At 41.2% G+C, this 20292-nt stretch overlaps 1 protein-coding gene across 2 annotated transcripts in view; it reads right to left on the bottom strand.

Annotated features, from left to right (window-relative positions):
- Positions 1-16030, bottom strand: part of LOC143710783 (RAS guanyl-releasing protein 2) — a 54599-nt gene extending 38569 nt beyond the window's left edge. Inside the window, exon 1 of one of the 2 annotated variants that reach the window (XM_077201946.1) lies at positions 15656-16030. The gene's annotated coding sequence lies outside the window, so the exon portion shown is untranslated. The remainder of the gene's footprint in view (positions 1-15655) is intronic. The other variant, XM_077201947.1, reaches the window with a different exon arrangement.
- Between the last annotated feature and the right edge of the window lie 4262 nt (positions 16031-20292).

Consider the following 20292-nt stretch of genomic DNA (forward strand, 5'->3'; position numbering starts at 1 on the left):
AGTGTTACTCATGTGTGGAGCAGAATCAAAGCAGTGTTTGATGTCGTTTGTTAGTGTGTCGGTCCAACAAACAGCATTTTTCAAATATCACTTACCCCACCTTTAACAGGTTAATAGTATTATTTGTCTCATACATTGTCACGGGCAGTTCCGTGAGGGATGACGAAGAAAAAGAAGTAATTCAAACAATATAGTTCTCTTTACTAAAACAAAACAAAAGCAGTAATCCAAAGACAAAAAACTAAAGGGTATGTTTACACAACAACAATGTAGTAAAAACAGATGACAACGTTGTCAAAGCGATCACCGTTCACACGGATCTACAAATATACGAAATAACTACTGGCCATGCAAGGCCAGTAGTTGGCAATGTCACTTTGTAAAGAGAAACTATAGACTGAGCATGTAATACGTATGCACATGACAGCACGGTTTTCACTAATTGTTTTTGTTTTTGTTATTTACACAGAGAAGGTAAAGGTATAATTTTCAAAACCTTGCACTTTGAAACACTTTTTCAAAAGCTTGCATTTTCAGACCCCCAAACATGCCTTTGTCGTGTAAATGAATGGCCAAACGCATAAAAACGTTTTGCGTTATTAGTTGAAAATGGTGTTGTGTAAACATACCATAAATTAACTGAAGGAGTTATAAACACAAGACACCAAACTCAAATGCAAACAGGTGTGATTTAATTAATCCTCAAATTAATATATATGGTAACTAATGACAAACGAGAACATAAAACAATAAAACAGGAAAACAAAGACAAGCAGGCTAAAAGTCCTTGATCATTAAACTAAAATGATAACTGAATTATATATAAACTATATATATAAACTAGAATTATAATGGTACACAACTCTGCAAACAGTAACTCTACACCCTTGCCTCATTTATTATACGCGGTTCTATGAATATGCAAATTAGCCCCGACTCTACTCTTTGCACCAGCAGAGATCCACTCGTTGACGATCACACACTGACGTGATTGGTTTCAAGGTAGTTTGTGATGTCAGAAACACCAGCGATTTCAAACCACGTTTTTGAGACGTTTTAAAGAGAAAATACTCAGCAATGGGGTTGACTTATGAATTTACACATGGTTTATCTTAGAGCATATTAAAAACAACACATAGACATATAAACAATTTAGGTTGGTTTCACGTGACATCACGCTGCAGATGGAGGGCAGGAAGTGAAATAGCTGAGGATCTGCCATCAATGTTTTGTGTAGTTTAGGGCTGCTCCAATCGTTCTAATCGAGAAAAGGGAAATGGTTTTTATAGAGTACCAAAGATTGTCATTCTTAAAGGTGAGAAATGTAAAAAGCTCACAGAACAACGCCGTAAAAAATGGATTTTCAACGTAACGTTATGTCTAAGGTTTGGGAACAGCAGAGGCTGTTAATGCCGTGTCTGTAGCGACGGTATGTTATATAGCCAACGTGTTTTTTTGTGTCTGTGTTTACGTATATAGCATTAGGTTGTCGTTCAGGGGATCAGTGGGAATGGGACATTAAATGATCAAGGTAAATTAGACTCAATACGGACTCTCCGCAGCGGTTTCCTCCATAGACGTATTCTCCATGTTTACTTCCTGGCCTCCATCTGAAATCGCCCCGCCTTCCCGCGTCATCATAATCGTCATCATAATCACGTAACTGAAACCCAGCTATTAAAACCTTGATTTTCACCACAGGGGGACTTTAAAATAATTCTCAGTAAAAGCATCAATATATGGTCAATCTATATAATTCTTTAGCTGTGAAACAAGCTTTTATTTGGAGCAAAACATACAAGTGTAATAATAATTTTCTTGCATCAGAGATGTCACACTTTGCTCACAGCTGATTGGTCAAATTTCTGTTTGCCATCTCTTACCCAGAACAAAACCAGCAGGTTAGCTGTGTTGCACTGGTTACTATGATGATGAACGCCAGTAAAAAATATATCATTCTGCATTACATAATAATAATAACAACATCACAAGAAACAAGTACTGTTGTTCGCATTATTTATTTTTGAATATAAAGTTATTTTAAAATATATATTGAGTATAATTATTTTATAATTATATAAAATTAAATCACTTAACGTGAAATCGGTTTCCCTTGGGTACGTCGCCAGTGTAAGCTTCACGGTGAATACTTATACACTTATAATCTCGCCAATGTAGTCCATAGCAACAACAAGTTTAACTTGACTCTATGTGTGTGGGGGGCATCTCTACTTTTTGAGCTTACTTTTTGTCTGCGCCTGTTTGGACCACAGTAGAGACCATTGTGTTGCAGGAAACAGCTATTTTTGTAATGTGGCAGTCATGTGGATGTACAGGTGTTTTCTCTCACTCTCTAGCCTTTATTGCATGTAGTGTGGGTAGTGTTTGTATGTTCGTGTGAGCAATAATAATTAAATAAAATGTATAATAATTTAATATTAATCTGAATATAATAATAATAAGTGTAGCCTATAATAATGGACACATCTGATTTGATTTTACTCATTGAGAACATATTATTCATAATTTTATTGGAGCCTTACAATAGCTGTACTGTTAATCCAAGCCATGCATTAATTTGAATAGAGATACTTGTTATGCTGGTGTCTCGTTACAGAGCAGTTTAGAGAATTAGTGTCCTTTTCTGCCATTAAAAAGTGTTCTTGACCCTTATGAAAATTATTGTGATTTTTTGCGGTTTTCAAACCACATATGAACATGGGCTTTATGTGGGAAGATCTGTTATTATTGTCCTTTTTGGTCACTTTGCTGTTTCCTTCTGAAGTAAAAAAAAAAAAGATAAAAAAAAGATAAAAAAAACACCTTAGAATGTAATTATGATTTCCAATAATCAGAGTACATGCAATTTTCATTATTCTGATTATTCGCCAAGATTTGCTGTAATTTTTACCACCATAATTCACATATCCCAATGCACAGCACAAATGATGAACTCACATACAGTAGATGTGTTACTGGTCACTGTTTTAGTCTGCTTACTTCAAATGCAATGTCATAGTCTAAATCAATGTCAAATGCTTGTGACTCTTGTAAGTCACAAGCACATATATTCACATGTATGTTTATTGGGATTAAAATCAGCATACACTAAGATCAAGGTTGCTACGATTTTGAGCATCAATTTGATCAGTACAAACTGTTCAAAAGTACAAAAGTCTGAACTGTTTCATGTTATATTTAGTTGTCTAAGTATAATTATAATCGCATTATGAGGGTGTATGTAAACACGTATTTGCCTAAGGCCTTCTGTGAATCTTGTGGCTCTCTGTCCAACGTGATCTCATGAGTATCCATGTGTATTTTTAATATGGGTGTTTGATTTTGCGACTTCTTATTTCCAACTCCCACATCATGATTCAATAGAATTGGCTCAAATTGCTCCATTTACTCCATTTACTTCGTTTCAAAACAGGGTTAGCGATAAGAATACACGATTGCCATCATTATTACACACTTAATGTAGGCTATCTTCGACACAAAGCCAGCTCTGTCTCGAAAATAGCCCATTTGTACATTTAATTACGTTTTCATACACAATGAAATGTATAATATTGACAGCACTAAAATGTAAATTATTTACGTATGAACAACTTTTGGACATACAAAAGGGTTTGGGGGTATGTTAAGGAATCTACAATTTACCTATAAAAGTGGTAAAAGGGCAATTATACAAATATCTTAATGAAATATAAGATTCATAAAGATTTTGTATTTCTTTAGCTGTAAATACATAAAATAATGTTTACGTTTAAATGTTGTCGGTATGTCCATATTGTACATTTCAGCATCTATTCAAACAAAAATGTATGTTTTGCGACTACAAATGTTACGTATTGATACCTACGCATTAACAATAAGACCAGGCTGCTTTTTCTGTGTGTGTAGGAAAGATAGAGGGAATGTTCTCTGTTGGTCGTTCTATCTCAGTGCAGATGCTTCCTGTTGCCCTGAAAATGGAACAGTTTGACAGCTTAACAAAAGGCGGAAGTTACTGTTTATGTATGTATTTCACAGAGAATGTGATAGAAATGAGATAACGATATGCATTTCATGTGTTAGCATAGTTGTTTTTTCACAGTATTGCTATTTTACTTCATTTTACACTGCAGAATTGTATTATTGCACACAGTTCTGCTGCAAATGCAGCATAACTTTTGCAGTATTATTTTCATTGAATTTTTAAGTCAAATTTTAAAGAACCAATTATGCCAAAACCTTATCTGCACTCGTTGTATTCTGTCTTCCAGTTTGTATTTCCACAGCATGAAGTTAAGATCTTACGGATTTATGAATGAATCACACGTTTTAAAATCTTCCCGGTCTACTTACATGTTATTACATCCGCTTAAAATATTACAATATTCATGATAACTTTCCCTAACTCTACAATAGGTAAATCCACTTCAACAGCTATTTACTCTTTTCTAAGTTCATAGAAAGAATTTGAAAGATTGCTGCGCGCTTGTATCTCTGGCTCATAAGGAGAAATCTCTTAAATTTTGGCATACAACTTTTGTGTTTAATGGTTTTTTCGGCATATTGATGAAGTATGTTTATGAGCTGATAAATTCATACAATTTTTCTACAATTAAAAATTAATTACTCACTAAATCCATAAAATGATCACATGATGGGAAACCCTAAAATCTTTTTTAAAAAACTTTATTTACACGTTCTTACAGTTTCTCATTGCACACAGCTATGCAACAAAAGTCAAGACAGTACAAATGTGCAGTTTTTAGTGAAGTCATGCCAAGAAACCACACTAAACCTGAAACTAAAAGAGAGAGAGAGCGTCAAACGTGCTTGACTCTGCACTGTGGTTACTGTAAAATTATGGTAAACTGAATAGGCAGACAGGAAGACTTGTTTTTCTCTCTCCATTTTTCTGTTCATCTTTCAGCAGCAACACAATGCAGCACTATCAAATCAGTTATGCAAAATAACAGAACTCTCTCTCTCTTTCATAAAACTCACAATGAGAAACACCCTCTATGTGTGTGTGTGTGTGTGTGTGTGTGTGTGTGTGTGTGTGTGTGTGTGTGTGTGTGTCCTGGTAAACCTTAAGTTTTGGGTACCAGATGTCCCCCCATAGATAGTAATAACAGAAATGTTCACCTTGATCTTTTTTATTTTTGGTCTCCGTGAGGAAAAGAGCTTATAAATCATACTAAATTATGTTTTGTTTTGTTTTTTTGTGTAAAAATGCAGAAAGTTTTCTGTGAGCCTTATGTTTAGGGTAAGGGGAAATAATATACAGTTTGTGCAGTATAATAATAATCATTATGTCTATTGAAACCCAACATCAGATGTCAGTAAATAACTGCTCATGCACATCTCTCTCTCATTCGTGTCCCAGTAGAAATTAGGTACAGACAACCCTAAAACATTCACTCTCTTAAACTTCCTGTTTATCCGACTTGACAGTGGAATGGATCATGATGTGTTTCCTGTGTTTTTAATAAGTCATGTCATAGGCCCAGGCTCACTACCAGAGCCAGGCTGTATACAGCCCTAAATAGTCACGATTAGACATGCAGAGAGAAATATTTGCATGTCAGTGTGTCTGTGAGTATTTCATGAATAGCACACACTGTTAAAATTGTTGTAAACTTTCTGTAGCAACATGCAGACTGGTATTGCATCAGTTATTCGATAATACTGCGTATGTCTGTGTGTATGTAGCAAGGATGCAAACGTGTGTGAGAGTTTGCTTAACTGCATCTTCGTGTAGACCTCAACACTTCCTGAGTATAGTTTGGCAAAAGGTGATCCCCATAAACTCTCAAGAACAGAACAAAAGTTTATGAACAACTCAAAGCAGTCATGTTTTACTAATGAGGTTAACATAGTTTAAAAACTAGTTCCCTTTCAAGGGAACTTCGAGCTGCGTCAAACGCTGCGGGAACGCCCCTGCGTTGTGCGTCATGAAGCACGTATGGAATCAGCCCAATGGAGAGATGAAACGTCATAGGCGGGTGACGTCATCGACCAGGAAACTATAAAGCACCCCAAAAACACAAGCGCATTAGCTTCTGTGCTTTCAGTCGCGCTACATGTGAATCTGTCCCTGTGTGATATTGTCTGTCTTACATACCCTGCACCACACAAACAATTTATCCCTATATATATATATATTGAGAGATTATGGCGGACGAACAGCAGTTTAGAAAGTGTGTTCCTCCCTGCTCGCGTTATTTAACGAGCGGGGATACACATGATCTTTGTGTTGTTTGTTTGGGAGTTCAGCATGCCCAGTTTGCTCTCGAGGGAGCAGACTGTGAGCATTGCGAGCGTTTGCCGTTAAGGACGCTCCGCTCCCACCGATCGCTCTTTGAGGAGAGCCGTTCGGTGCGCGCTCCCCGCGGTTCGGGTCCCGCTTCTGCCGAGGCAGAGCGGCGGCGCTTATCGTGGGGATCGCAGATGGATCTCACAGCGGGGTTTGAGACGGGCTCTGCCTTATCTCTCCCTTCACCTGTGAGATCCAGTGCCTCAGTCCCGGGTTCGGAAGCACGCGCTGCGGTTTCTTCCGCTCGGGCTGAGGCACCAATGCTGCAGCTATCCAGTTCTGAGGAACTTGATGTTGTTAGTGTTTAGGGAGATGTGGAGGATTCGCCACCCCACACTCCTGAGAGTGATGAGCTTATGGAGGTGTTAACAAGAGCTGTTGAAAAACTTAATATTGAATGGCCAGTGACTAGACAGGAGTCTGTTTCTAAATCAAAGTTGGATGAGAGATTTTTGCCGTCACGTGTGCAGCCTCCACGCCGGTGCCTGCCGTTTTTCCATGATCTCCACACCGAGGTGTCGAAATCATGGAGAAAACCGGTGTCATATAGAGTGTTTAGTCCCCAGACTTCAACATACGCTAATATTATGGGAGCCAAGGCTCATGGTTATGGTGCTTTGCCTCGTGTGGAAGAGACGCTTGCGAGCCATCTCTCCCCCGAAGCAGCATCATCTTTTAAGGCACCGGCATTACCCACCAAGCCTTTAAGAAACACTTCGGCTTTGGTGGGTAAAGCATATTCGGCAGCAGGTCAGGCTGCGTCATGTCTGCATACTATGTCAATCTTGCAGGCATACCAGGCTGATCTGCTAAGGGACATGAGTGAGAGTGAGGAGGTCAGTACTGAAAAGCGTAGTTCGCGAACTGCGTCAGGCTGCTGATTTATCCCTGCGTGCCACCAGAGAATCGGCCAAATTAATGGGTCGTTCTATGGCAGCTCTGGTGGCCGCAGAAAGACATTTGTGGTTAAATCAGACTAATATTAAAGAGAGAGAAAAAGCTTTTCTTTTAGATGCTCCTCTTTCTCCCATGGGGTTGTTTGGTGATGCTGTGAATTCAGTTATCGATAAATTCCAAGAAGAAAAGAAACAAACTGCAGCTTTTAAAAAGTTTCTTCCCCTTAAAGTTCATGTCCCTGGGGCTGCTGGGCGGGAGCAGCCCCGGCCGTCTTCGAGCTCATCACATAGAGCGCAGCAGAGGCAGAGTGTCGCGTCTCGTGCTCCCCCTGCTGGACAGTGGGCTCAGCCGCGACACTCTCAGCCGAAGCCTTCTCCCAGTAGAACTGATCTGAGGACAGTTATATTGGCTAAGAAGGCTTCGGCTAAGAAGAAGTCCTGACGCCAAGCCGTTCAGGATGCTGAGGGTGGTCCCCACCGAGGCGGAAAGGTGTTCACCTCTTTTTACGGTGCCCATTCCTCCTCGGTGCCCTCAGGGGCTCGTTCTGCCAACCCCGCCTTTATGCCGGGGCACAGACGATCCCAGCGAGCGCTTTCCCGAGGGACGCTCGCTCCCTCTGAGGAGGGTCTCAGAGCGGTCAGACCAGTTGTTCCCTGCCGGTGCGCCGTTACAGGGCGCTGCGTCTGCTGCTCAAGTTACACCAGAGGCCAGTCTCGAGAGGCTGGTACCCTTAGTAGAATTTCTGGCAGAGTGGAAAAGCCTTCCAAAAATATCTCATTGGGTCCTGCAGACAGTAGAAAAGGGTTATGCTATCCAGTTCAGGTGTCGTCCACCAAAATTCAGAGGGGTTCTGCACACAGTGGTGGGCCCCGAGCAGGCTCTGGTATTGGAACAAGAGGTGAAAACGCTCCTTCAAAAAGAGGCTATAGAACGGGTTCCTCCTCCCAGTTTGGAGTCAGGTTATTACAGCCGATATTTCATCTTTCCAAAGAAGGATGGGGGGTTGCGTCCAATTTTAGACCTGCGCATATTGAATCGCTCGGTAGGGAAGCTAAAATTCAAGATGCTCACTATCAAGCAGATCGTGTCTCAAATCAGGTCCGAGGACTGGTTTGTCACGATAGATCTGAAGGACGCATACTTCCATGTGTCCATCCTTCCACAACACAGGAAGTTCCTGAGGTTCGCCTTCGGGGGCGAGGCGTACCAGTACAGGGTTCTTCCGTTTGGCCTAGCTTTATCTCCCCGCACTTTCACGAAATGCATGGATGCAGCACTAGTGCCTCTGAGGCTTCAGGGCATTCGTATTCTCAATTACATCGACGATTGGTTGATTTTAGCTCAGACCGAGCAGATGGCGGTTCGGCATCGAGATGTCGTCCTCGCTCATATCAGAAAGTTGGGGTTGAGGCTGAACGCAAAGAAAAGTGTATTATCTCCTTCCCAGAAGACCACTTTTCTGGGTGTCGTTTGGGATTCGGTATCGATGCGGGCGCGACTCTCTCCGACCCGCATCGCTTCGATTCTCTCAGCTGTGAAACAAGTGAAGCTAGGCCAGCTACTCACTGTCAAGCAGTTTCAGAGACTGTTGGGTCTGATGGCAGCAGCGTCCAACGTTATACCTTGCGGCCTGTTGTACATGAGACCGCTACAGTGGTGGCTCAGGACCAAGGGATTCTCCCCGAGGGGAAATCCGCTCCGCACGTTCAAAGTCACGCGGCGCTGCCTTCGTGCTCTGGTCATGTGGAGAGAAACTTGGTTCCTATCCAAAGGTCCTGTGCTGGGGGCTCTTTGTCGTCGCATAACGCTAACGACGGATGCTTCCCTCACAGGGTGGGGGGCGGTCATGAGTGGTCGCCCAGCCCAAGGTCTGTGGCAGGATCATCATCTTTCGTGGCACATAAATTGTCTAGAGATGTTGGCTGTGTTTCAAGCTCTGAAACACTTCCTAACAGACCTGAGAGGCCATCATGTGTTAGTTCAATCAGACAACACGTCGGTGGTCTCTTATATAAATCATCAGGGGGGCCTGCGGTCTCGCCGGCTTTACAAGTTGGCCCGTCAGATCCTCCTGTGGTCCCAAGGGAAGCTACTATCTCTGAGAGCAATGTATCTCCCTGGGTATTTGAATGTGGTAGCAGACTCCCTGTCGAGGCAGGGGCCGAGGCCAGGGGAATGGAGACTCCACCCCGAGGTGGTGGAGCTCCTTTGGTTGAGTTTCGGTCGCGCCGAGGTGGACCTATTCGCTTCCAAGGAGACCACTCATTGTCATCGGTGGTTCTCCATCACTCTTCCAGCCCCCCTGGGGTTGGATGCTATGGTGCAGCCGTGGCCGAGGTCACGTCTGTACGCCTTTCCCCCGATTGCTCTGTTACCAGGAGTTCTGGAGAGGGTCCGCCGGGACGGGGTCAGTCTACTACTAGTAGCCCCGTTCTGGCCGGCCCGAGTATGGTTTGCGGACCTGATTTCTCTCCTGGACGGTTCTCCGTTGGAGCTCCCGGTCAGGAGGGATCTACTCTCCCAGGCGGGGGGCACGATACTTCACCCCCGCCCAGAATTGTGGAAACTGTGGGCTTGGCCTCTGAGGGGGCCCAGCTCATAGACTCCGGTCTCTCAACCGAGGTTGTTGAGACCATTCTTAACTCCAGAGCTCCATCCACGAGGAAGCTTTATGCCTTGAAGTGGAAACTTTTCACTTCTTGGTGTGGAGAACACCTGCAGGACCCAGTTAACTGCCCGGTGGGTGCAGTGCTGGAATTCCTGCAGGAGCGCTTCTCCACAGGGTTATCCCCCTCCACACTAAAGGTGTATGTGGCGGCACTAGCTGCTTACCACGTCCCTTTCAGTGGAGTTTCTCTTGGGAGACACCCGCTTATAACTCGTTTCCTCCGTGGCACTTTGAGGCTGAGGCCAGCAGTTCGTACGAGGGTGCCGACTTGGGATCTGGCCATTGTATTAGAAGGTCTTTCCCTAGCTCCTTTTGAACCTATCGAAGAAGTTCCCGAGAAGTTTCTCACTTTTAAGACTATCTTTTTGCTTGCTATCTCTTCACTAAAAAGAATCGGAGATTTGCAGGCTCTGTCGGTTTCACCCTCGTGCCTGGAATTTGCACCTGGCATGGTTAAAGCTTTTCTGCATCCTAGACCAGGTTACGTTCCTAAGGTTCCTACTAATATTGTTAGACCTACGGTTCTGCAGGCTTTCTGTCCTCCTCCATTTATGTCATCGGACCAGGAGAAACTTAATTCACTCTGCCCTGTTAGGGCATTAGACGCTTATGTCCACAGAGCTGCCCTGTGGAGGAAATCAGAACAACTTTTTGTATGTTTCGGGCCACCCAGGAAAGGGTGTCCGGCGTCTAAACAGAGAATGAGCAAGTGGGTGGTTGAGGCTATCTCACTTGCTTATGAGTCGGCTGGCCAGCCTTCACCTTTGGTTGTCCGAGCTCACTCTACCAGGAGTATGGCTGCTTCTAAAGCTCTTTTGTCGGGGGTTTCCCTGAGTGATGTTTGTGATGCGGCTGGATGGTCTTCACCGCATACTTTTATTAAGTTCTATGACCTAGACTTAAGCTCTACCCCTGGGGCACAGGTGCTCTCGTCCTCTGTGCGCTAGTCTCACATGACGGTCATTTGGTCCTATGGCGACGTGGGTATTCGCGTTCCCGCAGCGTTTGACGCAGCTCGAAGTTCCCTTGAAAGGGAACGTCTCGGTTACGTATGTAACCCTAGTTCCCTGATAGGGAACGAGACGCTGCGTCGCTCCGCCATACTCCCGGCACTCCCGTTAGCGCTTCCTTCAAGCCTATCAGAAGCTAATGCGCTTGTGTTTTTGGGGTGCTTTATAGTTTCCTGGTCGATGACGTCACCCGCCTATGACGTTTCATCTCTCCATTGGGCTGATTCCATACGTGCTTCATGACGCACAACGCAGGGGCGTTCCCGCAGCGTTTGACGCAGCGTCTCGTTCCCTATCAGGGAACTAGGGTTACATACGTAACCGAGACGAAATCCAACTAGTATTACTTTTAGTAATAGTTGGCAGTTTCAATAGAATTTACATTAAAGTACATTTTAGTTAAACATAAATTAATGCAGAATATTGTGTACATTCAACTGTAAACTTTACCTAAATTTCAAAGAAAATAGAATTATGAAACTACATATAAAGATGTACTAAAGCTTAAAAAACACTCAAGTTTAGCTCATTGCATTTAATGTAATTAAATCATCATTTAAATGCAAATAATTCACAATTATGTGTCCAAGAACATTACATTCAATTTGCAATTAAGTATATTCTTTTAAAATACATTAATTTAAATATATAGAAGAATAACAAAGTGCAGTATGTGTGTGTATTGTGAAAATCTGCCATTCTTAACCAGCGACTACAATCAAGCCTTAATTGAACTATTATAGCAATTGACCCGGACAAATTTGAACCAGTAAATAAAGTGACACTGATAGACTGAAAATTCAGACAACATTCTCCTGTAAAACATATCACCAATTTCATCATTCTTCTCAGTGAGTCATTTCTTGCAAACCTCCTCTCTGCATATCTTTTGTCTAAAAAAAGCTCTGCAGCATTCTTTTTTTTAAATCTTGAGCTTAATCCAGCTTTCATCTCCAATGTGCTGTTGTTTTCTGTGTCTGTCTCTTACTGTAGTCTGACAGAGACAAATATGTGCATATTTCACATTAGCAGGTGTCCATTTATATTACATATTTCAGCTTTCTTTCTTAATTCAGGCCCTTGTTTTTCCACTTATAGGTCTGAATAAATTCCACAACCATTCATTTTAAGTCTTTATTAGTGAACATTATCCTTTTCTCTTTTTCTTTGCTTCCCGCTCTCTGGGCTGTGGGATTGATTTTCCCCAGGTCAGTATGTTATTTCTCTTCTCTATTTAGAGGTAATAACTCTTCAAACTGCCAGTGAGACTGATTTAGTTTGTTACCCATGATTATTTCAACCCACGCTCATTGGAAAAACGTGCCTGTGGTCAGACATGGGCAGTATTTCAATTAAATGTATTTTAAATACGTATTTAATTACTTTAGTGTATTTTGTAATTTGTATTTTGCAGGTGTGGAAAAAATAAAATGTAGTTTGTAACAAAATATTTTGAGGGAGTGTATTTAGAGTATTTCAAATACTTAAATACTTAAGAAAAATCACCATAGTAAATGATTTTGGCATATTTTCGGTCTGATGTGGTGTACTTGTCTGATGTTGGCAATGGCAATGTCCAGGTTAGATGCACGAAAATCACGTGACACCCTGTAGACCGGGCTCCCTCCAAGAAGTAAATAAGTTTTTAACTCTTTAAAACGGCATTAAGGTAAAGTGTTTTGTGACAAAAATAAGGTCTACACACTCACATATTGCACACTGAACGACATTATAGAGAAAATAATTGTGCCATATGAGATCAATGCACTGTGTTGTCATTCATAAAAGGACATCATAGGCCCTACCTATTATGAAACAGCGCGTCTGTCGTAACTCCACTGAAATCTCCATGGTAAGCAAGCGTTCACAATATAACATCCATCTGCAGTTTTTACACGTTTTTAAAAGTATTACATATGAGAAATATTGATTTTGTATAAAATAATCATCAATCCTATTGTTTTTCAGTAATTGCGCACACAGCGCGATTCTACTATGGAAAAGGCATACGCGGTCAGGGCAGTTAGAGTCGTGTGTGTAAAACAAACCCACACATACTATGATTAATATGATTAATCATATATATTATGATTAAAATGGAATTTTGATTTTGTGACGAAAATTCTCGGTCTGATATTTTTACACAAAAATCGCTGCAAAAGATGCTTTCCAACAGGTTTTTATCGTAGTTTTTGTCCAACTCCATTGACTTGTGTTGGATTTTCTGTGAGGTACGGTATTACTCCGCCGCCGGAAACGGAAATGGGATTGTTTGCATTCTTTCTGTAGTATTCCAGTCGCGGTATCGTAGGCTGCGCTATCCAAACATTGGCAAAGGTGCATTATCGCCACCAACTGGGCTGGAGTGTATATTATTCAAGCTCTCAACGGAAGAATGTACGGTTGTGAGGCGTTTGGAAAAATAGGCTCACAGTTTTACAACGAATGGTAAAACACCTGTTGGAAAGCATCTTTTGCAGCGATTTTTGTGTGAGCATATCAGTGAACAACCCAGACCACTCTGTGAGTTTCATGTCTTTGTAGACTAAAGTTTAATACGTTTTATGAATGATTCTTCCAGTGCCCCTATGAAACCATTGTGGAGGTGGGGGGGGTGCTAACACAGAAACCGAAAATTCTCGGGACAGCAGCATTTGTCCAAATTTCAATCTTAACCGTTCTATTTCATCAGAAACGATCTTAAAACAGGGTTTTAAGTGTAAAATACCGAACTTGTCCTTTAAGGCACGAGTAGAGTAACGGTGATAATATGGCTACGTAGCCTACATCAAACACGTTTTGCTATTAACGGCAGCCTACCACGCCATTGATGTGAACTTAGCTATACATGCCATTTACGTCAGAGGGAACTATTTCAGGCCCTGTACAGATTTAGTGAAATGCCCATACTTTTTTATTTTGCTACTTCGCCATTTTGAATTCACACATTTCTCATATTTGTGTTATTGCTACTATTTGTGTTATTGACCTTTCAGTAATAAAAAAAAGACTTAAGATTATTGTGGGAGTATTTTTGTATTTTCAAAATACTAATTACTTGTATTTTATTTAAATACATTTTTCACATCAGTATTTTGTATTTTATTTTGTTACATTTCATGAGCCAGTATTTGTATTTTGTAACAAAATAGTTTTTGATGTATTTGTGCCCACCTCTGCCTGTGGTTAAATTTCTCAAAAATGATAATATGTTCCTTCTTGCACATTTCGCAATTAAAAATGTCCGATGAGTAGTGCTGGAAGGTTAAAGGGATAGTTCACCCAAAAATGAAAATTCTGTCATCATTTACCCTCAAGTTGGTCCAAAGCTGTATGAATTTCGTTCTTCTGCTATACACAAAGGAAGATATTTTGAAGAATATGGGTAACCAAACTGTTGATGTTTTGGTTACAATGGAAGTCCTCACGGACTTCCATTGTATTTTTTTCTTCCATACTATGGCCGTCAATGGGGTATAACAGCATACTGTTGGTCATGTATTTCAAATTTCTTTTCAAACCCCGAGCGAAGAACAAAAAAGAACTTTACAAGGAGTATATCAGGGCCTTTAGTTTACAAATCATGCACTATGTTAAAAGTATTCTGAGATCATAATAAAATGGTATTGTGCAGGGAACAGCATGAAAATAAGTTCATAATCTGCCCCAGTTATCATACATTGCATGAAAAAGAATAAAAGTTGTTGTTGTTTACGGCCACTTGTGTTTCTGTTTTTGTTTTTTTAGGTAGAAACTGCAGTGAATTGTATGTACCTTTTTGGTAAATGTAGGTATAAATGTAGGTAGACTTGCATATTTCCAATGAGCCTATGTTAGATTATTCAGTACTAGACAGGTCTAAATAATGTCTTCCCCAGTGATCAGGCAGTAGTTGATCATGCTATTATAACAGTGAGTGACCAATGTCCTGCCATGGCTTTTCTAACTCTACCCCAAAAACATCCATTACAGTGCAAAAGGACAGGGAAACCGTCTGACAAGTCTGCCTATAGTCTCAGTACTTGTGGAAAAGGTCAGGGATGCCTCATTTGATGATACTGTCATGAGAAGTCATATACATTTGTAAATCTATAAGCTTTTTTGGAAGTGTTTATTGTCTCAGTCTTCATCCTCACTGATAGAGAAAACATTGTATAGTAATGCTTAAAGTTAGTTCCCCTCAAATTTAAAATCCAATATATATATATATATATATATATATATATATATATATATATATATATATATATATATATATATATATATACACATCACTCACCCTCATATCATTCCAAACCTGTATGCATTTTTTTTTCCCACAGAAAGAAAGAGATGTTTGGACCCCACTGACTTTCATAGCATGAAAGCTGTTCCATTATAGAAATAAATGCAGAGAGGTTTGAAACAAATTCAGGGTGAGTAAATGTGACGGTAGAACATTCCTTTAAGACCAAAACAGCTTAGAGAAGCTTTCTTAAACAATTTCTCAGCATTTCACCACACGGGGTGTTAAGAGCTTACGGAAAATGCAAATAGACAAACAGAACTGTCAGTATGTAGCCTAACCTAACTAAAAAATAACCGCAGGGAGCGAAATAAGCTTCTCTCTCTCTCTCTCTCTCTGATGTAAACGCGCCTCTGTCAGGCGCTGTGCTTATATGCCTTGTTTTGCATAATGCGTAATAACAGAAATGAGTTCAAACCCCCCAAACAACGCAGTGCGCTGCGCGCGCACACCGACATCCAATCAAACTATCAGAGCCCACTCACCTTAATGATCGGCTGATTCAGAACTGGATCAGCACATCTGTCCACATCGGTCGGCTTTTTGAAAGTTTGGAGATCCGTTTAGTAAATAATAATCTATTTAAATATTTTTACTGTCTGATGAACACAAACAACGTCCTATGCGCACTGATCTTCATCGCTCTATGCCACAAGTGTCTTCCTATTCGATTATCAAGGTTGGATGTTTACAAGGAGCGCGCACAAGAACGCGGAGAGCGGAGGTCTGAATGGGTGTGTGTGCCGCGCGTGTGTGGAACAATCTCTCCCTGATTCTGGAGCTGAATGCATGTAAAGGCGGTCCATTAGTTGTACTAGAGGGCGAGATCGACGAGCACTGCATTAAGGCGGCGTCCCACTAGTAGGCATCAATTTTGTTAGGGGTGTCTCACCTGTTGACTGTTTTTGATGAAATCTCGCCCTCTCCTGTCAGAGGTTTGTCACACACACACACCGATTAAGAATGACAGAGATGATAAATTACTTTTCTCCACAGCTAACACAAAGATTTTCCAAGAAGTTTTCGCTAACGTTCAATTTAAAAAAAAACATGTTATTTCTGAATTTTGTCTGAACAATCAAAACGTCATTTTTTTCATTTATAAAGACAAAAAAAACGTATTTTTGTCTTAAATGTGACAAAATGAGGATACTTTTAATTTCATCCTTTTAAAAACACAATGGGACTGTTACAGTAGGCTACTTTTGAATGTTCTCTGAACATTCTGGAACAAGTTGTAGCTAGTTAAATGTAGCTTACAGTAGTGAAAAAAAACTAGCAGAAATGCATGTTGCATGTTGCCACCATAGAATAATACAGAAAAGCTACATGATGAATCACAGAACATCATAAGCCAATATTGTAGATGGCCCACAATAACACACATTTTCGGAAAACACAATCAGCATTACACACATATGACACATCATGCTATAAACCTTGCACAAAAAAAATTGCAATAAAAATAAGCAAAACTATTTAAATTAAATAAATGTTATTTGTCATAGGGACTCCTGTAAATGTCTTTTTACTATTTTTCGCCGTGAATTTTACGGTAATTAATATTTTTTTACTTGCAAATACATACATTTGATGGTGTTTTAAAGTAATTTGTTAAACCATTTACAGTGTTTCACTAGTAAGGTAAGTTACATTTAACCCTTAAACGCATACCATGGGTATTATTTAGTGATCCGGGACATCATTCTCTACCCTCCTCCTCATTCATTTTTTAAAGTTACACATCAAAATAATTATAACTATATATATAACGAATAATGCATTCATCAAGGTGAAGATGTCTGATACACAATGATGAAGTGACATTTCAAGCATACCGCAATGAGAAAACAAAAGAATAGGACGTATATCATCAGTGTGACACCCTGTATGTAGGCTATAGTCACAGGAATATTTTTTTTCTTCATGTATTCGATTGTCATGTATTGTGTTTATGATATTGTTGCAATTACTGTTATTATGCTGGATTTGTGATGCGTAATACCCTCAGAGGACAGTAGTGGGAGACAATGTGCTGATCAAATCTGGGTAACTATGAGTCGCGGAGAAGAAGCCGGCATTACAAGATCGCAACGCTGCGACCCAATTCGCCTACTTATACCAAATACTCTTTGCTTATACTATGCTCTAAAAGTGTGTACTCTTTTTTTGAAGAAAAGTACATACTTTTGAGTGTGTAGCAAAAGAGTAGGCAAGCTTTGGGACATAGGCCTACTACATCGTTAACGGACAGATATGTTGCGTGCATCCTGTCACCGTGAACTGCCCTGTCAATAATCTTGTCAGAGTTAAAATCCTCCATTCAATCTAATTTAATTTAATTTCCTAGCGGAGAGAAATGTAGTAGCATGTTCATCTGCCAGTCGTGGGTCTCTCATGCGGAGACTCTTCTCATGTGTTTGCAATTTGAATATATAGTGATGCATTTAAAAGTTAATGGCTAAGCGTATCTTAAAAAAACGTTCACAATGCTGCTGCAGATGCAATATAATGTAGATAACGTTGAATAAATATTTTTTTGTCAGGTTAGGTAGGCTACTGATAATTATTAACTCAAACAACTTTATCTAAACCCCTCTACAGAACCACAGGACTCGCGTCCTCCATGTCTGTAGTTTTTTAACACTTTTCACTCGTGTTTGTAGTTCTAAACAAGGGGGAAATCCATCAGCGGAAACTGAAGCCTCCTGGGGCCGCCATTGTAGCAGACCATAACCTGCTGTTAGCATTCCATTGACTCCCATTCATTTTGGCGTCACTTTGCCAGCGAATAACTTTACATCTGAGGCGTCCAAAGACTTCATTTGTCCAATATTTATTTCTAAAGAAACACGACAATGTATAAAAGGCTCCATTACTTTGTATCTTACATTAGTAATCTTTTACTGTCTATGAGGCAATCGGGGGGACATAGAGGCATAAAGTCAAGGGAGAAGCCTATAGATAGAGAGTCCATAAAAGCAACAGGACAAAATATTTCAACAACGTTTTTGAGGAATTATGTGATTCAGATTTGTCTTGGCACAGCTACTAGAAGATTTACAGCTCAGGTTGAGTCTGCGCAGTCGCTCAGTCATCAGGAAGTGAGTGCTTTTAATGGGCTTCAGTTTTCTCCGTTGAAATCAAGGGGGTCGCTGTGTCCATTTCTTTTACTGTCTATGGTCCTAACCGAATAGAGAGCCTAAGTCCCTCCCCTTCCGGTGGACAACCATTGGGAGCTTTTTTCGGAAAAATATTGTATGGTAGTCAATGGCAAGAGACAACAAATATTTGGATCCCGTTTGAATTACCCTGAATTACACATACGATGTTTGTCAATTTAAAAGATACATTTTAAAGTCAAGAAAGTCACAGTTTGATGTAAAACTGGTGAGGTATAAGAAAATATGTAATTACAAAGTCTAAACCCAAAAGGCGCGTATGTGACGTCATACCTTTTCTCTCAATGAATGAAGCTAACTTTACTGAAGCTAACGTCTGTCATTTTTTCTATAGTCTAACGTTATAATCGTAACGTTATGCCATCATGCCTGTGTGTTTTGTACTAGACTGCACACATACAAGCTTGGTGACGTACATAGTGCGAGATGAGAGATATAGTTCATTGAGCGATTTTCACATAAAACTAAATGTTACTCTTCTGTTTTATGACAAACTGGGACTTTCTTGACTTTCATAAATTATCTTTTAAATTGACAAACATCATATGTGTATTTCAGGTCACAGTTCAGACGGAATAAAAGATAAGTTGTGTCTCGCCAGTGACTACCATACATATTTTGCCGGAAGTGGAGGGGAGGGACTTATGGTGCTTTTCCACTACACAGTACCAGCTCGACTCGACTTTTTTTTTTTACTGTGTAAAAGTTGTACCTGTACCTGCTTTCGGGTACTTTTTTTCGTATCACCTCCGGCGAGGTTCTGAGCGTGCTGATGCGAGCTGAGGCGGTACTAAAATGTGACGTGAAAACACTGCAGATTGGTCAGAGAGAATCGTCACTATTCACTGCGTGTGTTACGTGTGGATTTTTGTTGTGTCTTGTATATCACGTGATCCCTTGTTTGTCATGTGATCCTGCCATGTGTCTTGTCTTTTGTTTGTTGTTTCTCAGTGTCCACAGGTGTTCCTCGTCCATCTTTATTAGTCTCCCCAGGTGTTTCTCATTAACCACGCCCCCTTGTTATCTTGTTTAGCTTGTTTGTCTGTGTATTTAAACCCCTGTGTTTCAGTTGTTGGCTGTCGGTTGTTGTTTATGTTACTTTTGTCCTGTTCTGAATTCCCTGGATTACCTGTTTGGTTTTGTTTAATTAAACGTGCTTGCGATTGGATTCGCTCTCTGTCTCGTTCCTGACTGGATGTAACAGAACAACCGACCAAAAAAAATGAATCCAGCAGCACGGATCTCGCCTGATCTTCCCAGCATGAGCTTGGAGTTCGCTGGAAAGACCGCGGCCTTAGCCCTGAGGAGCCCTGATTTGTTTCAGTTCACCTGGGGGTTTGCCTCACTTGCTGCCTCCTGCTCTCTAGAGGATGAGGCGATAAAACTATGTTACCGGCTGGCGGCTAAGGAGGTCAATCCTAGGGAGCTCCCCGATCTCTCCGGTCTGGGCTGGAGAGAGGCGCTCTCCAAATGTTTGCCTTCAGTGCTGGTTCCGGTTCCGGTGGTCCCGAGTCCGGTGGTCCGGAGACGGAGGAGGAGGAGAGGAATGGCCTCCTCAACGACGTGTCCGGTGGCTCCTAAGCAAGAGACCATCCAGCCAGAGACCGTCCAGTCAGAGCTTCACGTCAGCCACGTCCAGTCAGAGCTTCACGTCAGCCACGTCCAGCCAGAGCTTCACGTCAGCCACGTCCAGCCAGAGCTTCACGTCAGCCACGTCCAGCCAGAGCTTCACGTCAGCCACGTCCAGCCAGAGCTTCACGTCAGCCACGTCCAGCCAGAGCTTCACGCCAGCCACGTCCAGCCAGAGCTTCACGCCAGCCACGTCCAGCCAGAGCTTCACGCCAGCCACGTCCAGCCAGAGCTTCACGCCAGCCACGTCCAGCCAGAGCTTCACGCCAGCCACGTCCAGCCAGAGCTTCACGCCAGCCACGTCCAGCCAG

Source organism: Siphateles boraxobius, unplaced genomic scaffold (genome assembly GCF_051911475.1).
Source record: "Siphateles boraxobius isolate OS27281-9 unplaced genomic scaffold, OSU_SipBor_1 48, whole genome shotgun sequence".
In the NCBI taxonomy this organism is placed as follows: Eukaryota; Metazoa; Chordata; class Actinopteri; order Cypriniformes; family Leuciscidae; genus Siphateles; species Siphateles boraxobius.